We start from the raw sequence: 23,380 nt of genomic DNA, 5'->3' as shown, positions 1-23,380 counted from the left end.
GCCCCAGCAAGCTTCACTAAAAAAATCAAGTCGCTCGGCAAAGAGAACTGCCAGCACTAGCAGTTCAGTTTCTTCTACTCAAACACAAGCGATACCATTCCCCAGGTGCTCCCTAGCACAACAGAAAAACAGAGCAGCTGGCTGAGGTGTAGCAAAGCAAGACAGCTGCTCTGGGGAGGTGAGGGAAGATATGCTGGGAATGATGAGCCAACATGATTGCAGATCAAGAAGCCATTTCAGTACCACAAGGACATGTTAATTCCTGGACCCTCTGATGCTCACAATTACAGATGTATGTTCCTCCTCGCTACTTTAGCTATCCTGAGAGCACTACGATGTTTTGCCCAGTGTGAATCTAAAAGTCACCCTTGAAGCTGAGAGTAAGTTCACAGGTAGTGCAGCCAGAGGCTAGTTCAGAAGTTTTTTTCTGCCACAAAGATTTATGTCATAGAATCTTTTAGGTTGGAAAAGACCTTTAAGATCATCGAGTCCAACTGTAAACCTAACACTGCCAAGTCTACCACGAAACCATGTCCCTAAGCACCACGTCTACAAGGCTTGTAAATACCTCCAGGGATGGTGACTCAACCACTTCCCTGGGCAGCCTGTTCCAGTGCCTGACAACCCTTTCAGTGAAGAAGTTCTTCATAATACCCAATCTAAACCTCCCCTGGCACAATTTGAGGCCGTTTCCTCTCGTCCTATCACTTGTTACTTGGGAAAAGAGACCAACAGCCACCTCGCTACAAACTCCTTTCAGGTAGTTGTAGAGAGCAATAAGGTCTCCCCTGAGTCTCCTTTTCTCCAGGCTAAAGAACCCCAGTTCCCTCAGCTGCTCCTCATAAGACTTGTGCTCTAGACCCTTCACCAGTTTTGTTGCCCTTCTCTGGACATGCTCCAGCACCTCGATGTCCTTCTTGTAGTGAGGGGCCCAAAACTGAACACAGTATTTGAGGTGCAGTCTCACCAGAATATGTCAGTATAAGTTCCTTACCACTATAGCCAAGCACTTCAGAAAGACAAATGAAAGCAATACTGTTAGTTCCCCTCTTGTAAATGGTATTAACTGACCTGTGCTGGAAAACAGGGGGAAGTTGCAGGGCAGAGAAGTGCAATGGCGTATGTTGAGTTCTCAGCTAGCTGGCTCTAACAGCTGGGCCACACTACTGCTCAGTGGGTTTTCCTATTTTCCCAGGCACTTCATGTCTGTTCTCCTGTGTCTTGAACACTAACATCCTGTTTCAAGTATTTGATGGGCATTTTTCATTATAACTTCTTTGCTTAGGTTCTCCAGGGTGTTTAAGAATTTGAGTTTCCTGCTACGCATTTTGAAAAAAAATCTCTTTTAAAGTTTTTCCTTATGACTCTCCACATGACTCAAGCCAAAGTACCATTCTCCTTGATCAGGCACAACTTCAAGGGGTCCATAAACCACCAAAGACCATGAAAGTTCAGGAGAAAAGGCCAAATGAATTTTAAGGGCCAGCCTGCACCTGGGGAAATGCCCTTGCAGAAGCTGTAACTTCAAACCGTAATAACAACTTCTCTTTGATTATTTATACTCTGGTATCCACACCAACATCATCCCCCCAAGCCCTCCATATTTCATTGGATTTCAGAATGAATGAAAAAAGAATGACAGCAACAACAGAACAATGGCAGGAAACAAATATCACTAGTCTTTTCAGCTGTGGACAAGGCAAAAGAAGATGACAATCTGGTCTCTGTAGAGCCATTCATAAAGAGCCATTCATAGAGAGCCTTTATGTCACTCAAGTGTCATGGGAAGAGATGTGAACAAAAAATACACAACTTGACAAGTTGGAAATGCTAAAAGAAAATCAGGTGTCACATCTCGGCAAACAAATGCTCTGAACACCTCAGAGTGTCTGCCTATCTCTTTTCTTGAGATCATAGCTGGATGAATCACAGAATCATAGAATATCTCAAGTTGGAAGGGACCCATAAGGATCATTGAGTCCAACTCTCTGCTCCTCGCAGGACTACCTAAAACTAAACCATTTGACTAAAAGCGTCCTCCAGATGCTCGTTGAACTCCGGCAGGCTTGGTGCCATGACCAGTTCCCTGGGGAGCCTGTTCCAGTGACCGACCACCCTCTCAGTGAAGAACCTTTTCCTAATGTCCAGTCTGAACTTCCCCTGATGTAGCTTCATTCCATTTCCTTGTGTTCTGGTCACCAGAGAGAGATCAGCACCTCCCCCTCCACTGCCCGCCTTGAGCAAGTTGTAGACTGTGATGAGGCCACCCCTCAGCCTTCTCTTCTCCAAGCTGAACAAACAAAGTGACCTCAGCCACTCCTCATAAGTCTTACCCTTGAAACCTTTCACCATCTTGGTCGCTATCCTCTGGACACAGTCTAATAGTTTGATGTCTTCCTTATATTAAGGCACGCAGAACTGCACACAGTACTCAAGGTGGGGACGCACCAGTGCAGTGTAGAGTGGGGCAATCTCCTCCCCCAGCCAGCTAGCTATGCTGTGCTTGATGCACCCCCCAGGACACGGTTGGCCCTTTTGGCTGCCAGGGCACACTGTTGACTCATATTCAACTTGCCATCAACCCAACCCCGCAGATCTCTTTCCGCAGGGCTGCTCTCCAGCCTCTCATCCCCCAATTTGTACGTATAACCAGGATTACCCCCTCCCAGGTGGAGAATCCAGCACTTGCTCTTGTTAAATTTCATATGGTTGGTGATTGCCCAGCTCTCTAGTCTATCCAGATCTCCCTGTAAGGCCACTCTACCCTCAAGGGAGTCCACAGCTTCTCCTAATTTAGTATCATTGGCAAAATTCCTTAATGTACATTCGATTCCTGTGACCAGATCATTTATAAAAACATGAAAGAGCACTAGCCCTAAAATTGACCCTTGGGGAACCCCACTAGTGACTGGCCGCCAGCCTGATGTAACCCTATTTACTATAACTCTTTAAGCCCGACTCATCAGCCAATTGCTCACCCAAAGTATTATGGACTTGTCTAGCTGTATGCTGGACATTTTGTCCAGAAGGATACTGTGAGGGACAGTATCAAAAGCTTTTCTAAAATCCCAAAACCCCACATCTACTGGCTTCCCTTGGTCAATTAGATGGGTGACTTTATCATAAAAGGAAATTAACTTAGTTAAGCAGGACTTTCCCCTCATGAACCCATGCTGGCTATGACCAATGGCTGCATTGTCTCTCAAGTGTTTTTCAGTAACTCCCAGAATAACCTTCTCCATAATTTTACCAAGCACTGATGTGAGACTGACAGGCCTGTGATTACCAGGGTCTTCCTTCTTTCCCTTCTTGAAAACTGGGACAACCTTTGCTAGCTTCCAGTTGACTGGGACCTCTCCAGACTCCCAAGATGGTTGAAAAATAATGGAGAGAGGTCCCGTGATGACATCAGCCAGCTCTTTCAGTACCCTGGGATGAATCCCATCGGGCCCCATAGATTTACGCACATCCAGCTGGAGCAGCAAGTCTCAAACAAGTTGAGTTGGCTGGGACTTTATCATCCCCCCAGTCACGGTCTTCCAACACAGGGCTCCAGAGGTCCCAGGGCCCATCCTAGGTGTTGAAGACAGAGGCAAAGAAGGCATTAAACATCTCTGCTTTGTCTACATCCCTATTTGTGAGGTGACTGACCTCATCAAGCAATGGACCAATGTTATCTCTGATCCTCCTTTTGCTGTTAACATATTTAAAAAAGCCCTTTTTGTTGTCCTTCACAGTGCTGGCCAGCTTGAATTCTAATTGAGCTTTGGCTGCTCAAATTTTCTCCCTACAGTGGCGAACAGCATCTAGTCTGAAGACCTGCACAGACAGCCTCTAGGCCTTGTCCCAGAGATCTCAGGGTGTATAATAATTGTGGGAGAATCAGAGAGTGTAAAAAGTCTTGCTTTTTAAATCTTCAGGTGATACCTTCCTCTAATAGAAAGTGATTATATCATCTTTAGCTTGTTGTAGAGGTAGTAGACTGAACCCCTTGCAACATTTGTTTCCAGCCCTTCAGTTGGGTTTGTAGCTCTTCTCTGAAATCTCTCCTATTGCCTAATTTTCTAGTGTTCACACAAAAACTAGACGTGTGAAAGATGAAACTCCACGATGTTTATAGATAAGGAACCCCAAGATACCAGTAGATTTTCAAAAGGGTGCCCTTTTAGTTCCTGCACCAGAGCAGGCTCTAGTGTTCTGTCAGTGCTCACGACCTGTGACTTTTTTCTACAGATGCTGTTTCCAGACTACTCCAAATCCTGCTCTCCTGCCAAAGGGTATAGCCCTTGTTTCAAAAGGGCTTGAATGAGTCAATGACTTGAAGTCAAATGACTTGAATCTGACTGTATAAAAATGCATATTGTTTAGTTGCATCCAACTTACCAAGAGATCAAGGCCATGCTGTACAAATAATCTTCCTGTCCTTAACAGTCTGCAATGTTTTTATGGTTTCTTCCAGGTGACTATTTCAGAATACCAAGCCAATAAACAGCTACTGTCTGACTCTACAAAGCCTGGCATCCTACTTAATGTTGATTTCTAAAATACTTTGATCTCAAACCTGTTTCACAGCATGTAGGTAGTAGAGACTGCATGGGTAGGAAAGTAAAACTAATACTGTTTGCCTTCAAACCGAACCACATTCTCATTAACATTTCCAGTATAATCTCTGTGTGAAAATTGCCTGGATACACTTTGGCCATTTTTCTTTCAACTTGAAACTGAACTGCAAAAGATTTTAAAAAGTAAGCAGACTAATGTACCTGTACGTGTAACTGTGACTTAAGCTGACACAGCCAATGGTGGCATATTGCAAAGGACCATGATTCAATTTTCATGATAACAATGACAGCATTGTGTAAATGCTCCCCACCCCAAATTCACCCACCAATATGACCTTAGAGTGAGCAGTGAATGAAATGACAATGACAAGTAAACACACACATCTCCATCACCAAAACAACTTCAAAAAACTGAAGTCCTTGTTGGGGAGGATGAAAACGAACAGACCATAGCCTGTCCTCTTTCAGGGACAATAAAGGCTTCAGTTGACTAAAGCAAAAGGCCTTTCTGACCTACACTTGAGGATGGAAATGCAATATACTACACTAAAGCAGGCACTATCCGCAAAGCAAAAAGAACAAACTAAGATACTTTATTCTTCTTAAGAAAAAGACCAAAACTATAGATCCATAAGAGAACAACAGCCTGGCACAAAATATAAGAAAGGAAACTAGAATACATTTCAGGAAAATGGACCTAAAATAAATTTGAAAATTGCATCCTGAAAGAAACAAGAAAACAAAAAATTGCAATATTGACCTTGAGCTAAACTGTCCTACATATAAAGAGAAACTAAGCTCCCCAAACATCTACCTACATAGTACCTATCCTAGTTATCAATCAATATTATTCTTCTGCATAAATAAAAGCTCTAAATCTGTTTCTTCTAATTCTATACCCGCATGTCAGTGTTTCAGGAAATGCATCATATTTAATAAAACTGGTACCGTTTGCCTATGTTTTGCCTGTGTTAAATAACACGGGGCAGCTACACCGTTTTATGTGCAATCTTCTGCATAGTTCTCTGAATGGATTGTTGTAATTATCTGCTAGCCAGGTTACTAAACATTATATGGCATTCAGAAAAATAAAATGCCATAAACTTTGCAATAAATATTCGAAATAAAACGTTGTTTAAAACTTCAATGTTTTGCCATTGAAAAAACATTAAAAAAATCTGAAAAGAAATGCACCTCTAAATATGGGAACATGATCCTTTCTGTTGGAGCCATGCTGAGAAAAAAGTGAAAAGTAGTGGAGATACATCATAATTTTAAAGTTCATCTGCCATTAAACCACTATGGCAGATTAATTTGTTGAGAGAAACTGTAAAGATGGAAAGCTTTAATTAAGAGAGACAAAAGGTGGTCACACATTGGAGCATGGTGAGGAGAGCCTTCTTAGTGTCCAGAATAATGTCTAAAAGTTAGATAGATTAATTTCAAAGGGATTTATGAAATCAATACCACAATACAGCAGTCAATAGTTAATCTGTATTGTTAATGCAAATATTTAACTTCTTGAGCAGATGCAGAAATAGCAAATGCCTCTGAACAACAGAGGAAGTTTAAAAAAAAGTACTGTTTTTTTATCAGTATCTTTTTTCTTTTGTAGTTGTCTCCTATAAGTAACTATCTTATAATGTCAGTTTAAGAAACAATGGCAACTCTGAGGTATGGAAGAAACTTCTTCTGAACTCCCAGTAACAGTGAGATTAAAAGATGACACCAGATTTTTTATCTGAGAGGTCTCCTGGGACCCAGAGTCAGGAAAGCATGTGCAGTTAAGACAGCATTAGACCATGAATATAGCTTTCCATACGTACTTAAATCTCAAAGTCAGTGGATCTAATCAGAAGAATTAGTGTTCAAAATCACTACTGCAAATCACCAGTAGGAGCAAAAGTATCGATCCTGCCTGCACCTGCAAAGAGATTATTCATCATTCCATGTCCGGACAACATTTTCAGAAGGAAGTACAAAATTAGCCTCCTAGAAGAGGAATTATACATGAAAAGAGGTCAGAATTGAAAATGAAAAGCATGGCCAGTTACAGTTAAAAATCTGAAGAAGGTTTAAATTTAATTTGCATTTGTAAATTGACTACTTCTATTCCCCTTGGTTCCCTTGCTATTCATCTTCTGAAGACGTCTCTGAACACAAACCTAACTGAATGTTTCTCTTGACCTTCATAACTTGTCAATAAAGTAAGACATTTTCACAGACATAGCAGAACACCCCGTCCTGCCAAAAGAAAATCCCAAGTAAATTAAAGGATTGAAAACCTGGCTCCAAGCCAGAGACAAAACCCTCATTTACCACAATTGGACAAAAACTCACTCCGGCTGAATAGAGATACTCAGCTGCACAGCATCCATCAAGCCACTGCATGCTTTTTCTATGTATCAGGAAGAAAGAAGTGTTAAGATACCCTCTTAGGTTTTATGTGGTTTCTGGTGTTAATGAAGGTATACCCACAATCACTGAGGGGTGGGGAGGAAGTGGTTTGTGTCTCCTACAAGGTCCCCCATGACACAGCAAATCTTGCTGGAGAAGAGAGCATGTCACAAGTCCAGTACCAGCTACTCACCAGAAACCTATGCGAATCATGCAATGCATTGTAGCAATAAATTACCTGAAAGTCAAGATGCTCTTAATAATGTTACGGTGCACAGCCAGTGGACCTACAGATCATTCCTGCTTTTCATTTCTTTAGCAAAAAAACAGGCAGATTTTCAAACACACCTAAGAATCACTCACCCTATTTCTCCTACAACTTCTTAACAGGAAAGTGGACAAACTAAAAAGATTCAAATGTCCAGATAGCCATACCCATTCAGCAGTTTTGAAGTTCCCAGCAAAAATGTTTGGAAAAGATACCTAGAAAAGCTACTATTTTCTTCTTTGTCGTGTGTTTAGGATGTATCTTTGTTCTCAAATGTTGATATTTTTGCTAAGATTTATGCCTAAATTCACCCCCAGAATCTTTTGAAATATGTATTTACCAGCTTGGTACCACTGCCTTAATCTTCAGCAAAAGATCCAGTCACCTCTTGGAAGGGTATTACTTTTCTTATCTAATTGTGGTTTTTGAAAAAAATATTAATCATTTGAGAGTTTACAAATTCAACCTTGTCAAAAATCTTCTCTCCATCTGGAAAATACTCCCTAAATAAACTTTATTGTGTTTCATTTTGTTTTGTTTTAAATTCAAACTGTACAATAAAAAGAATCTCAAGAGGTTTGATCATCAACTACAGTAATTTCACCATGTACTTATTTCCACTGTAATGTTCAGCTTACTGTTAATAAGAAGGGATCACATCTCTACTAAAGAAAATTTGCATTTCATTAACATTCCATTTTATCTTTATTACCATATTAAAGCATTACTGCTCTTTAGAAGGATGCATATTGAAATGTGTATGAAGAGGGCCAAAAAATCTGGTTTAAAAGTGAATGCAAAAGTGTTGCCTATTAGAGTACACACACATACCGAAACTTTCAGCTATGCAATTTACCAGATGTCAGGGGAGAAATATTATTTCAGAATATTCACTGAAATATCCCAAAGTGCCAAACCACTTTCCAATGCAATTTAGGCTGGACTACAACAATAGCTTCAGGGGCTGTTCTTGTGACGGTGAAAGTCAATGCAAGTTTTGCCACTGACTTGCAGTACAGAAACACACTCTAATGTAAATCAGAATTTTGGATACTTCCAAAAACATATCAGATAGCCAATTTTGTCCAAAATGTTTAGGATCAACTTGCTCATGGTGCTTTAGGTTTCTGACACAACACAGAACAGAAAACATCAGTTAAAACCTCCCTAACCACATGTAGGGCTCAGCAAAACACTTAGGTAAGAAGCAAAAGAAAGGGCAGGAGTTCTCTCTGATTAAGTTTAAACATGAGTGACCTGCAGGAGACCACTGGCAACAACCAGCTGTCATAAATAAACAAATGACCAGTGCTCATAAACTTCTGCTCTCGGCCAGTGATGCCCGGAGACCGGGTCCTGCCGAAGGTCCCCAAGGGCCCTGCCTCGCTGCCGGCTGAAGCAGCTGTGGCAAAGGTTTTGATTTCAGCACTGCAGATCAAACAACAAGCACTGCAGCATTAATCTCCACCATCTCCAGGAAAGCATTTGTTGAAAACTAGCAATAATGTGATACTGTTATTATTCTCCCACCAATAGCAGAAATAAAACTCATCAGCACATCGTGAAACAACGCATCGTGAAACAATGTTCAACAGCACAATCCTCTACGCTCAACTCAAAAACACTGGCTCTCCCCCAATTCAAAAACACTGGCAAAAGGTGGCACTAATGCAGAAAGAGGCCCAAAGGGGCCAGCAGATACTGCAGATGCTTCACTTTCATACACAAAGTGGAAGAAGCCACCTGCCTCTAGGATGAAGGAAGCAACATGCGCCTGTAAGATACCCTGCAGGAACGACAAAGTTTATTTTATACCAATCATTGTTCCCACGATATGCAGTATTGGATTCTTAAGCACCAATGCTTGAGAGCAGCTGGTCATAAAACTCTGCACTTCAAAATAATTCATGAAAAAAATCACTATAAATATAAATGCTATTTTTAAAAAACAATACTGAAAAATTCTAACTGCCAGCTGATTCTGTGAAAATGTGTTTGATGGCAGATGATGTTCACCAATGGAAGGAATCAAAATGTGTTTGCTGTCGGGGGTTGGTATGTTTCCTGTGGTTATGCATCTTCCGATATAGGAGGAGTACAGTAGAATTAACTGTTCTTCCTCAGCCTTGTACAGTGAATTGGCAAACATGAAAGCTGAGAAGAAAGAAGAATGCAGTCACCATGTATGTGGCCTGCCCTCACAAGAAAGACTGAATGTTTTGGACAGCTGTACCAAAACCTAATTGAGTTCCTATTCACCTGTTATGAATCAGATTCCCTCCCTCTGTTCGGCTCCCAAATGCTCTTTCAAACAAAGAAAGTGCAAACATGTACATACAGATAACTGCTAAAAAACTGACAACTGTTCTTGTCAGAAAGCAGGTGGGTTATAAATGAATTCTGACTGTTGCCGTAAAAGACTTGATAGCATGATGAAAAAAAAGATGCAGTACTATGTAAAGATTAGGGCTTTTTGAATGTTCCTTTTTAAACCTCTGTGTTTAAAAATTATTAATTTAAAAATATTAGGGAAGTATTTTCAGAATGTTATAGAAAATACATGGACTAATTTATACTAAAGATTTCAGGCTTTTATTTCATCAGGAATTTACCTTGGCTAAATGCCTGAGAGGCCTAGTGTATGCAGAAAAGCAGACATCTCTTTGTTAGAGTTTGACATTTTCAGATGTTCCTTATGCATCCCTGAAGTGGCTGCTTCTTCCCTGCAAGTGAGAAAATCCCTTTGAAGCATGGAGATACCATAGCATCCCACAGATGCAATACTTCCCAAATGCCTTCTGACTCACCTGCTGATGATGTCCTGCACTGACACGCATGATGTGGGGCTGACAGCTTGTACAGTTTCAACTTTCCCTTTTATTTCCCCAGAGCACGCATACATTTTTCAAGATAGCACGTGAAAGTTTTTCTGAGTCATAAATTGCTACTCAGAGACCTTAGCTTGGATGCTCGTTTTGGAGCAATTTGTGGTATCAGTTGCCACCTTTTCTCAATAGCTACAGGACCATCATATGCAGAGTTAGCTGAAAAGCAGGGAGGTTTTCTGTCTGCCCTCCAGAACAAACTGGTTTATTTAGCTAACAGTCTCATTTTGAATCTAAAACTTTGTTAAGTCAGAATAGACTTTACACTAGTTGAACATTTATAGTTTTAGTTAAAACTTAGTGAAGACTTACATCGTGCAAGCATGCTTAAAATGTTCATTAGTGAGGTCATGCCTAAAGTGCTAAATTAAGCACAGAGCTTCAGGGAAGATGCTGGAGACTATTCGTCTATACAACAGATTTGTCTTCCACAGTGTGATCCATCCATCGATAAACTGATATACCAGTTTACTGAACTATTTTAAGAATGAAAGTGCTGGTGTGCATGACTCACATTTTATTAAGGTAATGACCGTGATACATTCTATTTAGATACTCATCTCATTACTAAAGATGATCTTGGCGTGAGAGCAACAATATACCTATGCTGTTCCAGAGCATTACACCATCATAGAAGAGATATCTATTTGTGGACAAAAGAAATGCTCACAATCAAATAACTAACTACAACTGCTACCAGAATGCAATCAAAACACATTACTAATAAGCACTAGAGTGCAACCCTTACACAAATTATAGATACGCACATGCCTACATATATAAATGAAGGGAAGAGTTTCCAGGTTGTCTGAAAATAATTATTTAATCCATGTTTCTTGATTTTCTTTCCCCTGCAAAGACTTAAATCATCCCATTTCATATTTAGATGTATTACAAATTACATCTTGCAAAGCAGATATTCTGATGTGATTAATCACCAATACTATTTTGGAACAAAGCTATCCATACTTGCAATTGTTGCTGCTGCTGGCAACACACATGGAAGCACCTGGGCAGTGAGACCAGCACATGAGAAAAACAGAGGCAAGTTCTGTACCATCTTCCTCACGCGAGTCATCCCCAGTCAAAACACTGAATATAGAAGTGTGTGTGTGTGTGCATGGAGGAGGGAAGGTCATGCAACCTTGTTATTTCTAGCATGTAAATTGAAACAGTAGTAAATTAAAGGGGGTGTGTGAGGTGGGGGGAAGTTGCACCCTCCTGTTGATGCAAAGTCCCCGTCACAGCATAGAATCTACAGGCACCAGAGGCAGTATCAGAACTCCCATCTGCTTCAAGGGCACAGGATTGGGCCCCAGGCAAGCAGGAAGGGTGAGCACTGCACTTTGAAGGAGCCCTTTAGCACCTCAAAAATTTGGCTGTTAGGATGAGTCTCTCTCTGTCTTAAAAAAGAATGACTGACGGGCAGACAAGGAAGGCTGCACAATCCAGCCTGCAGAAGCCAGGTAGGAATGCTATCCTCTGACTTGGTAGATGGAGCTAGTGACAGGCAGCTAAATCCCTGCAAGTGAAAGGAAAAAAGAGAAATCCCGCACAACACAACCAGCTGTTGAGGCACCAACACAGACAAAATCCCAAAAGGGTCTCCCACGCAGCATGCTTGATCAGGATCAATGTCCAGACTTTCAGCAGTGCGCTTATCCCAACAAGAAGTACTATTCAAGAAACACGAAGAAATAATTTCAGAGATTCCTAACTGGCGTGGATTGCTTTCAGATTACAAAACTAGAACCCTCTTGTAAACATGTAAAAATAACAGAGCATTCTGAAAAGATATCAGTCATGCCTCCACACTGCATATGCCTGCTTTACATGGACAGATTTCATATAAATATATATATTGAACACATACAAATATATAAAATCTGTTCCTGCCTATATCATGCTCTAAACATAGGATTTATACAGCTTTAAAATGTATATATGAGAATGAAAGAGAAATGCATTCAGCCTATACAGCTTCAATTCAACAAAGGATGCAGAGCAAACTCTAAGTAATATTTCCAGATAGTGGCACATCTTTTCTTTTAAAGAGATACATTAATCAATCTTAGCAAGCCTCAAACTGATGTTTAAAGATAAAACCATTTAAAATTAACTATTGATGGAGTTTATTTTCAGTAGTGCTGGGAAAAGCTACAAACCATAAGTACGAAGGAGCGTCAAGTATGTCAAGGAGGTTTCAAGTTTGCTCCTTCCCCTGAAGGGACACAGTGGTGAAAGTGACAGTGAAATCATGTCGCTATTCAAAGAGTGAGCTGACAACGTGTTTAAAGTTCAGAATAAACTTCCTTATTCCTTCCCTATCTGCTTGATTAGAAACATCTGTATGTTAGGGAGAAACGTGACTCTTTCGACAGGGCTGCTAATCAAACCAAAATTAATTAGCACACAAATCCGGGGGCTGGACTGCTACAGAGGCGGCCTGTAACATCCCCTAGAATTGCCTGTGTGCAAGCTACTGAATAACGACAAAAATAGACTCCCTGGTGCAGGCAAACAGCAAGTCAACTATTTTTAACTCGGGTCTTCAAATGCATTTTTAAGTTGCTTACATTTAGGAGCAATCCCTTAAGTATCTACAGGCAGTTTGACTTGATGAATAGGCATGAAAAATACTTTTCACATGTTCTGCATCTCACATGCATATTATATAAAAATAAAATTTAGTCTCTCATTAGATTAAAGGGATTTTAGGCACCCTGGTGAGTATATTTAAACAAATTTTTGTTAGTGCAAACATATTCTTGCAAAACAAATTTGTGCCTACATAAATACAATTAAGCTGTTACTAGTCTCATGATATTGCTTTGTGGCAATCTCAAGAAATTAAAAAACAGTTAAAGTGCCAGCCTGTGGTCAACACACACAACACAAACACACCCTGGCTTGCCAACTGGTTCATATCTTCAACTGTGCAAGGAAACAGCCATCTATAAAATAGCATCCATGACTGCAAAGCTGGCCCATTCAAATACACTGGATACTTAACTTCTGCCTTTTATAACTGCTGCTTGAAGACAGTAAAACATTGCAAGAGGAGACGAGATACTTGTAATAAGAATATCTGAGCTGCACAGCAAGCATGACTGAACAAGTATACAGCTATTCCTTATATCAGAGCCCACTCGGCCAGCTGTGGGCCAGTGCTCTCCTGGCCCTTCTGCAGCTGCAGCATGCAAAGCATGTTACAGCTCTGCAGAATTTATGGGAGGACACAGGGGTCTGGCATGAGCAACAAGTAGCCTTAGGTTGACTGCCCCACTTTGTCTTCTACACAGAGGTGAGGAAAGCCAGCTGAATGCCAAAAGATGATCTCTGCTGAGGCTTGCTCTCCCAATCGATCTGCTTCTATGGGTTTCTACATAGATGTTGTATATTTCTTATCATTAGTCACATGAGCAGTCCAGCATGGAAGCCCCTAGGATTATTTGCATGATTAATCATGCCAGCAGAACACCTACAGACCTAAGCCTTCATGAATGACAGCTCTGCCTTCAAAACAATAGAGAAAATTTATGTCCACAGTGAGGTCTGTGTAAAGTTAGCAGAAGCACTTACATGAGCAGGGAAAACAGGGAAGGAAAAGTTACGAATGTGAGGCACCTCATGACTTTATTGAATTGCTCTTTTTTCTCTCCCACAGTCTCAAGAGAAGCAACCAATACCGCAGTAGGCACAGGAGCAAAATTTTCTTCAAAATAAACTCAAGCAAAATGACCTATTCTCATCTCAGAAACAAATTTATAAATTGGTCTAGTATTATTAATCAGAAAAGCAGAGGCCAAAGTCAACAAGCATGAGACATGACTTACAAGCTGGGACACACCAGCAAGTGAAATACAAATCCCACTGAACCACAAAGGAGTTTGGGTAGGCATTGAAGGCAGTCTAGATTTTACTAGCTGTGAATCCCCGAACCCAAGATTTTCACGGAGTCCCATTTAGACAGGCCTGAATGCCTGTGCCAGCTTTCATTCTGTAGACAGAGCCCCCACCTTTAGAAATACACTTTGCCAGCTTCTGTGCAGCTGAGGAATCGTCCTTGCCCATGGCCAACCTGTCTGATTATAGAATAACCTCATGATCACACAGTCTAACACCTCTCAGCCTTTGTCTGGTAATGCCTCTGGTAAACTGTACTGATTACCTTTTAAACAGGCAGATTCCTTTCAACTTCAGAAAAAAAACATTCTTCCAAGTGACATACATTTACAGCAAAATGCTTGCAGAGTTCAGTTCCTACTACGTCCAAGTGAATACCTAGGAGCTAAGACCTGTGGATAACCGAATGCAAAAGCATGGCTTCCTCACACCTACACACAGACACAGAGGAGCCCAGAGAAAGGATTTTTTTTGAAGATTCAAAGATGAACACAATACCAAAAATGCAACAGTGCAGTTCATTATTTATGCAAATGAAGAACATTTGTTATAAGAAATGCTGCAGAATTACGAAGGAGGAGCATGTTTAGCTGCTGTAGGAAAGAGAAGCTGAACATTGGCTGCGAGAAGGAAAGGCTTGAAAAGAAGTGTATAGTTACTACTTCTTTTACATTCAGAGAAGTTTCCGCTATAAGAAATGGATTTAGTCCTAGGAGTAAGGACATACTGTTCCCCAACAACCAGCGTTATTCACAGTATGACTTGAGACTAAGAAAAGGTAAGAATAATGCAGCTAAGCTTCAGCTGACCTCAAATTCATTTAAGCTAGTGCACAGCAAAACCAGAGGCTATGTTTTCATTTGCAAAACTGCAGGGTGCCACACAGCTACTTTATCTTGCCTGCTGCAAGCAGATGTTGAGCAGATGCTGCCTAGAAATGCAATGTGAAAACCCCAGCCAGTTCTGGATGGCTACCCCGAGCTGTGTTTGTGTCACCCTATGTTCTAGCCAATTACTCATGCTCTGATCTGCCGGCCGTTTTCTGTCATGACCGGATCACAAACCCTGCGGGCAGACCAGGCAAGGCTCGGCCGGATATTTTCATCCCGAGCCCAGCGACCATCCCGCTCCCGCCGAGACAGCATCGGTACTACGCTGCAAGGCAGGGGCCGGGGCGGAAAACCCTCCTTCCCCGCGCGCCTCTCCGCGCCGCCCGGCGTGCCGTCAGACCCGCCGCGGAGCAGCCGCGCCCGCCGCCGGCGCCGCGCTCAGCACCGCGGACAGCGGCCCGCGGAGACCGGGCGGGCGGCGCCTTCCGCGGGGCGCCCGGCGGGGCCGCCCGGGGCCGGGACCCGCCGCCCCGGGAGCGGGGGAGGCGGCCTGCCGTCGGGCGGCCCCGCCGGGGCGCGCACACATGCACGCACCCACACACGCGCGCACCCACACACGCGCGCGCGCACCCACACACGCGCGCACACGCAGGCACAGGCATGCGCGCGCACACACACCGCGGCGCCGCCGTCACTCACCACATCCCCCGCAGGGCGCCCCGCCGCCGCCGCCGCCGCCGCCGCCCGCCGCCCCCGGCGCCGCGGACGCCCCCCGCAGCGCGGCGGCGGTGGCGCCGGGCGGCCGCGGCTCCATGCGGAGGGCAGCGGCGGCGGCTCGCCTCCCCCCGGCCGCCCCGCGGAAGCCGCCGCCGCCGCCGCGCAGAGCCGGAGCGGGAGGGCGGGGAGCCGCGGCCGCATGGTGCTGCCCGCCGCCCCGCCCGCCGCCCGCCCCCTGCGCACCGCACCGCCCCCCGCGCCCGCCCGCCCGCCCGGGCAGCCCGGCGAGGGGCCCCCCGGCGGCTGGGGCTCTCTGCGGGCTGGCTGGAGCAGCCCCGCTGGCCGCCAGCCCACCGAGGCGGTAAACAGGGATCTCGTCCCTTCATCAGCGATTCTGTTTCGTTCCCCCGAGTTTTCACTCGTCTGTTTGTCTGCCACGCACGTCGCATGCTCCTTTCGTAAATCAAAGTGGATAGTGTTGCTCATGGGTGGTCTGCAATAACCGGAGGTAGTTCACATGCTTCCTAACAAGTTCCTCACTGAGAAAACCCCCGCCGAGTCTGCGCTGTGCTTGACTGGGGCATAGACTTGAGCAAGGGTCTCATAATCCAAATTACTTCTACATGAAGCACGCACAGGGCAAGAACTCCAGTCCCTGGATAACTTTTCGTGTAAGGGGACACAGTAGGCAAACAACAATAAAAACACAAACAGCAAGATTCAGTATTGGAAGAGCTCGCTGAAGAACCCAGACTTCTCACTTTTAAATGAAACCCCTCCAACTACTGGTTCATAAATTCCTTCCTACCTCACAGGTGGGCCAACCTGACACTTTAGCTGGTTTTTCTGGGCCATGTCCTGTCAAGTTGGGAAGATGGCCAAGAGTGGAGAACCTGCAGCCTCGCTGGGCCCCCCTGCCTTGGCACTAAGCACCCTCCCAGGGAAGAAAGGGATCTTCCAACCTCCTGTGAGTGCCCTATATTGCAATGAGTGTCTTCTGCCTTTGATCCACCTCTGAGAAGAGTCTGCCTCTGTTATCTCAGTGCCCTGCCATGAAGGAGCTGATGGCGGCCAGAAGAGCTCCCTTTCACCATCTTGTTCCCAAGCTGAACAAAAGCACTTCTTGCTGCCTCTCCTGCCATGTGCCATGCTCCAGCCCCCTCTGCATCTCAGTGGCCTCCACTGGACTTGCTCCATGCGGTCAGTGTCTGTCTTAAGATGACCTGGGGACCCCAAACTGAACCTGGCATTTGATGATGCTGAAGTCCAGGAGGTTCCCATCAGCCCATTTCTCTGGCTTGTCAAGGTCCCTCTGAAGAGCAACCCTCTTCTCCAGCATATGCGCCATTCCCCTCAGTCTGGGATCATCTGCAAACTTGCTGAGAACACACTCTGTCCCATCATCCAGGTCATTAATAAAGACATTACACAGTCTTGGCCTCCGAATCAGTATTTCTGAGGGACACCATTAGTAACCAGCCACGAGCTAGACTTTGCACTGCTGTTCAATACACTTTGAACCCCAAGCTCCAGACAATTTTCCACACATCTTCTAGTCCACTTATCCAGTGCATATCTTTCCCATATCCCTACCCACTTGCCAGTTTTTACTGTATCTCAAGGCAAATCTAAAATCTACAGTGCATGTAGACAGCTTCAACCGGTGGCACGCTATAATCAGGTATATGGGTATCCGAACTCAGAGTACAAGAAGTAACCTCCTGCCTCTTCCCCAGTATATGCACTTCAGTATCAGGCTCCTGAATGAGCCCTTAGCAATGAATAAGAAGGGAAAAAACAAAGAATAATTTTCAACATTTTTTGCTGAGAATACTGATTACTTCAATGCATCCCTAATTTGAGCAGTGCCTAACAAAGAGGTCTGATTTGCACTGAAATCTGTGATTGGAGCTCAGATATTTCTAGACAGCACAGCTTGCCGATAATTTTTGGCTTTCTGAAAAGTGATGTCTTTAAAACTTCCCTTTGTGTCATCTACTCTCTCCCCTAGCAAGCAGGCCACGCTAACTGATCACAGGCCAATGACCTAAATCCACACGTGCTATGTGATCTGACTCCTTGATTTTAATACCCAGTCTGCTCGAGGTTCACATGTCTCACCCTCTCATTTTAATAACAGAAGTAGTGTTTATTCTTTAAAATATTGGACAACCTAGCAGGAAGTGACCCCTTTGTATAAGAAAATGCTCCTATATATTTTTTTTTTCCCTTTCACATGTATCTGCATTTTAAAAATAAAATTAAAAACAATTTTTCTCCTTAATGCCAGTGTGGGTTCACTAATTCAATCCAGAGCATCACTAAGCTTGTGTTATAGTCACCATCTAAGTAATTACTATTCCGGGGAAAAGTCTTAATTTAGGAAAGCATTTCAGTACATGTTTATGGTTAAACATGTGCTTAAACCTACAGCTATTCAACAAAGCACCACAGCCTGGACTTAAGCATGTGCTTAGACATCTTGCTGACTCAGGGCTTTAGTCTGGAGCAAAAAAAGCAAACCTACATTTGATCTTGCAGGCATAGTTAACAAAAGCATGCAGAAAGAATGACAAAAAATGGTTCCATTTGTAGCATGATTACAAAGCTACTTAGAGTGAATTCGATGCCCCCAGCACATCTGTGTAGTAATAAGAAGTATGGATCATATAGGTGGATATTCCTGTGGCTTTTATGAAACCCCACATGGCTTCATGCAACTGGCAAAATCAAAGCAAATGCTCAGTACAACTTCCAAGGCTTCAGTACATGTACCTTTCACTCTCTGGTTGACAAGGAAGCCACAGCTTTTATGTCGGCTCTAGTGGTACAACACAGCAAGCCATTTGCTTGATTAGCAATGGTGAGCAGATAACAAGAAACAGGTCCTCACAAAGCCTCTTGCATCTCAAGAGGTTTATGAACAGTTGTCAAAACTTCTGCGTCATTAAGTAGATCTATGCTCATACGCTCAGAACAAGTCTGAAACTTCAAAGCTCCATGTAACTCATGTAAGTGTGTGCTGACAACATGGATCAGACAAACTCCAGACAAATACATGCATCAAAATACTGTCATACTTCCGTTTCTAAGTATCAGGCCCGCTGCGGAGAGCAATGTCTGTGTTTTACGAGTAGCTCTTTGTAATTCATGCCTGCCATCACCAAAGGGTGCCCAGTCCTCCTCAACAAGCTGTGTTAACATGGGCAGATTGCAGGATTTTCATTCCTTCTGCCTTTTTGTAGGATCTATGGACAACACACAGAGGAGCAACACGGAAAGAGCAGAAGTTGAGCAGGTGCTGACTGTCTCTCCCTGTGAACCTGCATTTGGTGGCGGTAGCTCTGCATGGGCTACAGCAGCAGCAGTGGGAATTTTCACCACGCTGACTCAGAGAAGCTGCCTAGCCCTTGTGCCTGGCTGCTTCTGCGTAAGGGGAAAATGCGCTGATTCTTACAGATGCTCAGTGGCTGGAAGAATTGAACCACTGTCCCATTCAGCATCCTTCAGGCTGAAACTTTTCCATCCCCCCATCAGCAGACCTAGAAAAGAGCCTAAGTCCCTAAGATCTGAGTTATTTGCCTCTTTTGGTAACTACTGTGTACTTGCTGCCATGTTCATCAGCTTATTTGGCTCTCTGTGATGTTTTAATTTGATGGCATTCAGGAGCAGGAATACTTCACACATAAAAAAAAAGCTGAGGCCTAGTTTCAACAATGTGTGATTAATGGCAGGTAGTGTTGGGAGCCGAAATATCTCTGGCACAAAACTCTGGGTTTTTTTTTCAGCTGCTTTCATGATAGTGAAGCAGCCACATCAGTTATCAATTACAACAAAGGTTAAAAGCAGCACAAAAGTAGGGACTTCTTTAGGTTATAGGAGAAAGTGCCCAGGGTCCCTCTACAGCACACATATGCCATGCTTTCATTGTTTTAGGTGAGAACACAAAAGTAAACATAGTAGTTTATGCATGTAGGAAAAAGCACTCCGGGGGTGTGTGTGTGTGTGGGGGGGTGTGGGGGTGTAAAAAAGACCAAGTGAAAAAAGGAGAAGCATCCAGTTTTCCCTAAAGAAAAATGAGTATTCTCACAATGTCACACCAAGCCCTGGTGCTACAGAGTGATGAAGCAAGAAGCACATGAATTCTGCTTTTTGAACTCTTCTCCTGCAGCAGAATGACAGTAGCAGAGATGGCCACACTACAGCAAGGAATATTTGGGGGAAGGCTGAAGACCAGCCTTGCATGGAGGGACTATGAATTGCTTTTGTTCATTTTTCAGCACATTTTCTAATAGGAGATTCTGAACCAAGTGTTCTGTAGAAACATGGAAGTGGTAAGGAGTGGTCCCTTGTGAGCTCAGGCAACCATGTCAAGATAATCTTTTTTAATAATCATTCTGAGCTCCATTTTAACAGAAGCTTTGGGGGTTTTGGCCAAAATATTTCCTTTAGAAAGCTATCCCACAATCTTATTTCTCTACCAGTAAGGGATTCTTCTAACTTCCAGCCTAAATACATGTTGTTCTTGGCACAAGAACAACGATTATAACCTGGCTGATACCATTCTTTATATGAAATAACTCTGTTCTCCCGTCTTCCTGTTCCTCAGTGCTTATGAGCAATTCAGCATTGTCTCTAAGTCTTCATCATCATTGGGAAAAAAAAGACAAGATATTTGAACCTCCTCTTCTAACAAGGACCATTCCTCCTTTCTAATAAATACCAGCTTTCCCCACCCTGATCCAATATCAGTCTGATGGTTTTTGGGACACACACCATTCCAACCCCAGTGGCTGGTAGCCAAGACCCCTCCCTGCCCCAGTCGCTGGCACTGAGACCCCACTTGATTTGATAGCTGACACCACAGGCCTGGAGCACCCACACCCCTGGTCTGACTCCAGTTGCTGGCACCAAATCCATCATGACAGTCCCCCCTCTAGTAGCTGGCACTTAGTACTTGCAGCACCCATGCACACAAGATAGAGAGTGAGACTATGCAGTTAGTTAAGGAAGGATTTAATAAGAAGGTAGGACAGATTGCAGTGATCAGGTGTCAGACCAACATACTGACCAGCCTCAGCTTACATGCAACCGGCTCCTTTTACACTCCTTTCTGTCGGCTCTCCCACCCCTTCTTCCTCCCTGAATCCTGTCCAATGCACATTCCCTCAGCAGCTGGCACAGTTCCACCAACCCCTCCAGCATCTTGCACCCTCGGATTTGCATCCTTATCAGTTGCAAAGCCCCAGTTTGCCTGCAGTTTCTTGATAGCCCATCAATTACTGTGATTGACCAGGTTTGTTTCTCATGTTTGTCACTGTTACATTTGTCTGTCATGTTTGTGTCTCTGCGTGTCTTGTTCATGGCTTCCCCTAAGCCATACTAAGGTATCCCATCTGACAAGGTGTTTGACCGGGTAATCACTTCACAGTTTCTAACTCCAGACCTCTTACATCCTTCCAAGACCTTGTGCCTCCTTCTTTCTTTGTCTCTAACACACCTCTAACGGGAGGTGTCCCCCAGTTGGACAGCATTAGAAGGGAGGCAAGCATGAGAAAGGCCTCAGGAGTGCAGCTCCCTGCTGATCCAGCCTGAAAAGACTTACATTTCAGATTATTGAAATGTCCTATTTCCATGAAAATTGTCTAAGTAGTTCAACATTTATACACACACCCATACAATTTGTCACAATTTTGCTGTTTTTTTTCATCCTGATCCAGAACAGAAATCTACATTTTTACCCATGATTGTAGCTTGAGTTTTCCAAGTAGCTCCAGTTACTTATTACAAGGAGTAACTAGACCTCTTCATTTTTCATTACATCTTTGGTACTAGGAATGACATAAAAAAGGAAGAGACAGAGACAAAGAGTAAGAAGATGAAGAATATCCCTACAGACTAAAAATCTAACCAAGTGTTTGTCTGAATCATCTTCTTATCAGCAGCTCACAAGGTGTTTTTTTGTTGTAGTCTGTATTCTTGCTTTTGAAGGATTATTTTGAGTGGAGAATTGATTTGAAATGTTCACTGGAGTTTTTTCACAACATGAATTTCCTGCAATACCTTCTAAGAAAAACACCCAGGAGGCTGAGCTTCATTAGAACTATTTCCAAAAGAACTGTGTAACAAAGACATTTGCTGAAACTTATTGTTTCTTTGGACCCCATTGTGAAATACAGTAGAGCAGTAACAGGTATAAAATAAGTGATGTGTGCACAGCACAGAACTGCAGTTGTAAACTTCTTCAACAGGCTGCACACACCTGTCCCGAAAACACCAACAAGCATTTTGGTTTAGTTTTTTTTTTTTCCTGGGATTACATGCATTAGCTTTGCCAGAGGCAAAGTTAAAATGATAATGTTCATTGGTGGCATGTGATGGTGGCAGAATGATGCTGCTGTTTGCCACAACAGTTAGTCTAACTCAGTATGAGCTTTATGACGGCAGCGTAGATGTTTACAAATGTGACATTAGAAGAGATGAGATGACCCAGCTGAAACCCATGTGGCCTTCTATCTCCCTCTGGTGGCTAGATAGCAAACCATCAGTCGACTGCTGCCTCAGCTGCGAGAGCCAGCCTGTCTGTTCAGCCAGCCCCACTTTGTGTATTCACAGGCACTAAGGGTTCAACCCCGATGGTACCTTTGTCTCGGGTGCCTTGGAAAGTGTTGGCACTTGAGGGTTTTGGCTGCTTGCAGCTGCATGTCTCGGGTGAGGTCCCTTCCAGAGCAAGCAGCATTCTCACCCCTGTGTATTTCCCTGTCCCCTCTAGAAGCCATCCATGGGACAAAAATCCCAGGCATCTCTGGCTCAAAAATTGTCCATTCGTGGAGCCTCAGCCCAAGGATTATTCCTTGCCTTGGCAAAGGCACCTTATTTCCTTTGTCCAAGACGCAAGGGCTGTTAGTCTAACAGATTACAGAAGAAAATGCAACTCCGAGAACCATTTCTCCTTAGCATATTAATTGTGTTTCCTTTCCCATAGCAGGCAAAGAAAAGTGCTTTTCAAGTATAATATTTTATGCTAGTGACAGGAACAACCTGATAGCATTTTTATTTTTGCAACAGAGAAACAGACATACGCTCTGTGTTGATAGCTGCTGCAAAACAAATGCTTAGTGGTGAGGATTTAAACTTATCTCCACCTTTCCTGTACACTGATATCTCTGTAAGAATATTGTGTCATAGAAATGCAGTTTCCAAAGTATCTGTTCAGTTTTTGAAGTCTAACAGCACTTTGGATCTGCTCATCACTTTGCAAAGTGGTTGATATGGAACAGGCAAACATGGAAACTCCTGTTCATTTCAAGTCTGAGTCTGAATGTGATATCAGGGGTAGAGCACAATCTTCCAAAGGTGGGCTTTAGAATGCAGTATATATTGTTATGGCATTGAAATAAAAAATTGTTTTTCTCATTAATTTTGCTAGACACAGAAACCCATGCACCTCACCAAACAATGAACACTGCAAAAAGACCCTCTTTCTCAAATTGTGACAACGGTAAATGTTTTCTTCTCCCTATGCAACTCACTTCGGCTAGAGCTGATCCTCTTGTTTATTTCACTATGGGATGATGAAAAGAACAGTTTCACACCTTTAACCCATACCAAGGAACTGCTCATATATTATATGTTGTTAGTGCTGAATTGAACTTGGACAAGGTGGATGACTCCTTAAAAAAAAACCCAAATCCTTGGAGGCTGCGAGGCTTACTCCTTTGATTTCTCATTGAGCAGCTTCATCAAGAGGAGAGGCAGAAAGGAGAAGACTCTTCCGAGAAAAAAGAGGCATTTTCTACCAGTTTCAGCAACAAC

At 43.3% G+C, this 23,380-nt stretch overlaps 1 protein-coding gene across 6 annotated transcripts in view; it reads right to left on the bottom strand.

Moving 5' to 3' along the window:
- NRG1 (neuregulin 1) overlaps window positions 1-23,380 on the bottom strand; it is a 522,383-nt gene that overhangs the window by 480,369 nt on the left and 18,634 nt on the right. The window contains exon 1 of one of the 6 annotated variants that reach the window (XM_076361769.1): window positions 15,548-15,563. The exons of the other annotated variants lie outside the window; for them this stretch is intronic. The gene's annotated coding sequence lies outside the window, so the exon portion shown is untranslated. Of the gene's footprint in view, window positions 1-15,547; window positions 15,564-23,380 lie in introns of those variants that run through there. 6 annotated transcript variants of the gene reach the window in all.

This window comes from Aptenodytes patagonicus, chromosome Z, assembly GCF_965638725.1.
Source record: "Aptenodytes patagonicus chromosome Z, bAptPat1.pri.cur, whole genome shotgun sequence".
In the NCBI taxonomy this organism is placed as follows: domain Eukaryota; kingdom Metazoa; phylum Chordata; class Aves; order Sphenisciformes; family Spheniscidae; genus Aptenodytes; species Aptenodytes patagonicus.
The sequence above is the reverse complement of the archived record's forward strand: the minus strand, read 5'-3'. Positions and strand labels throughout refer to the sequence as shown.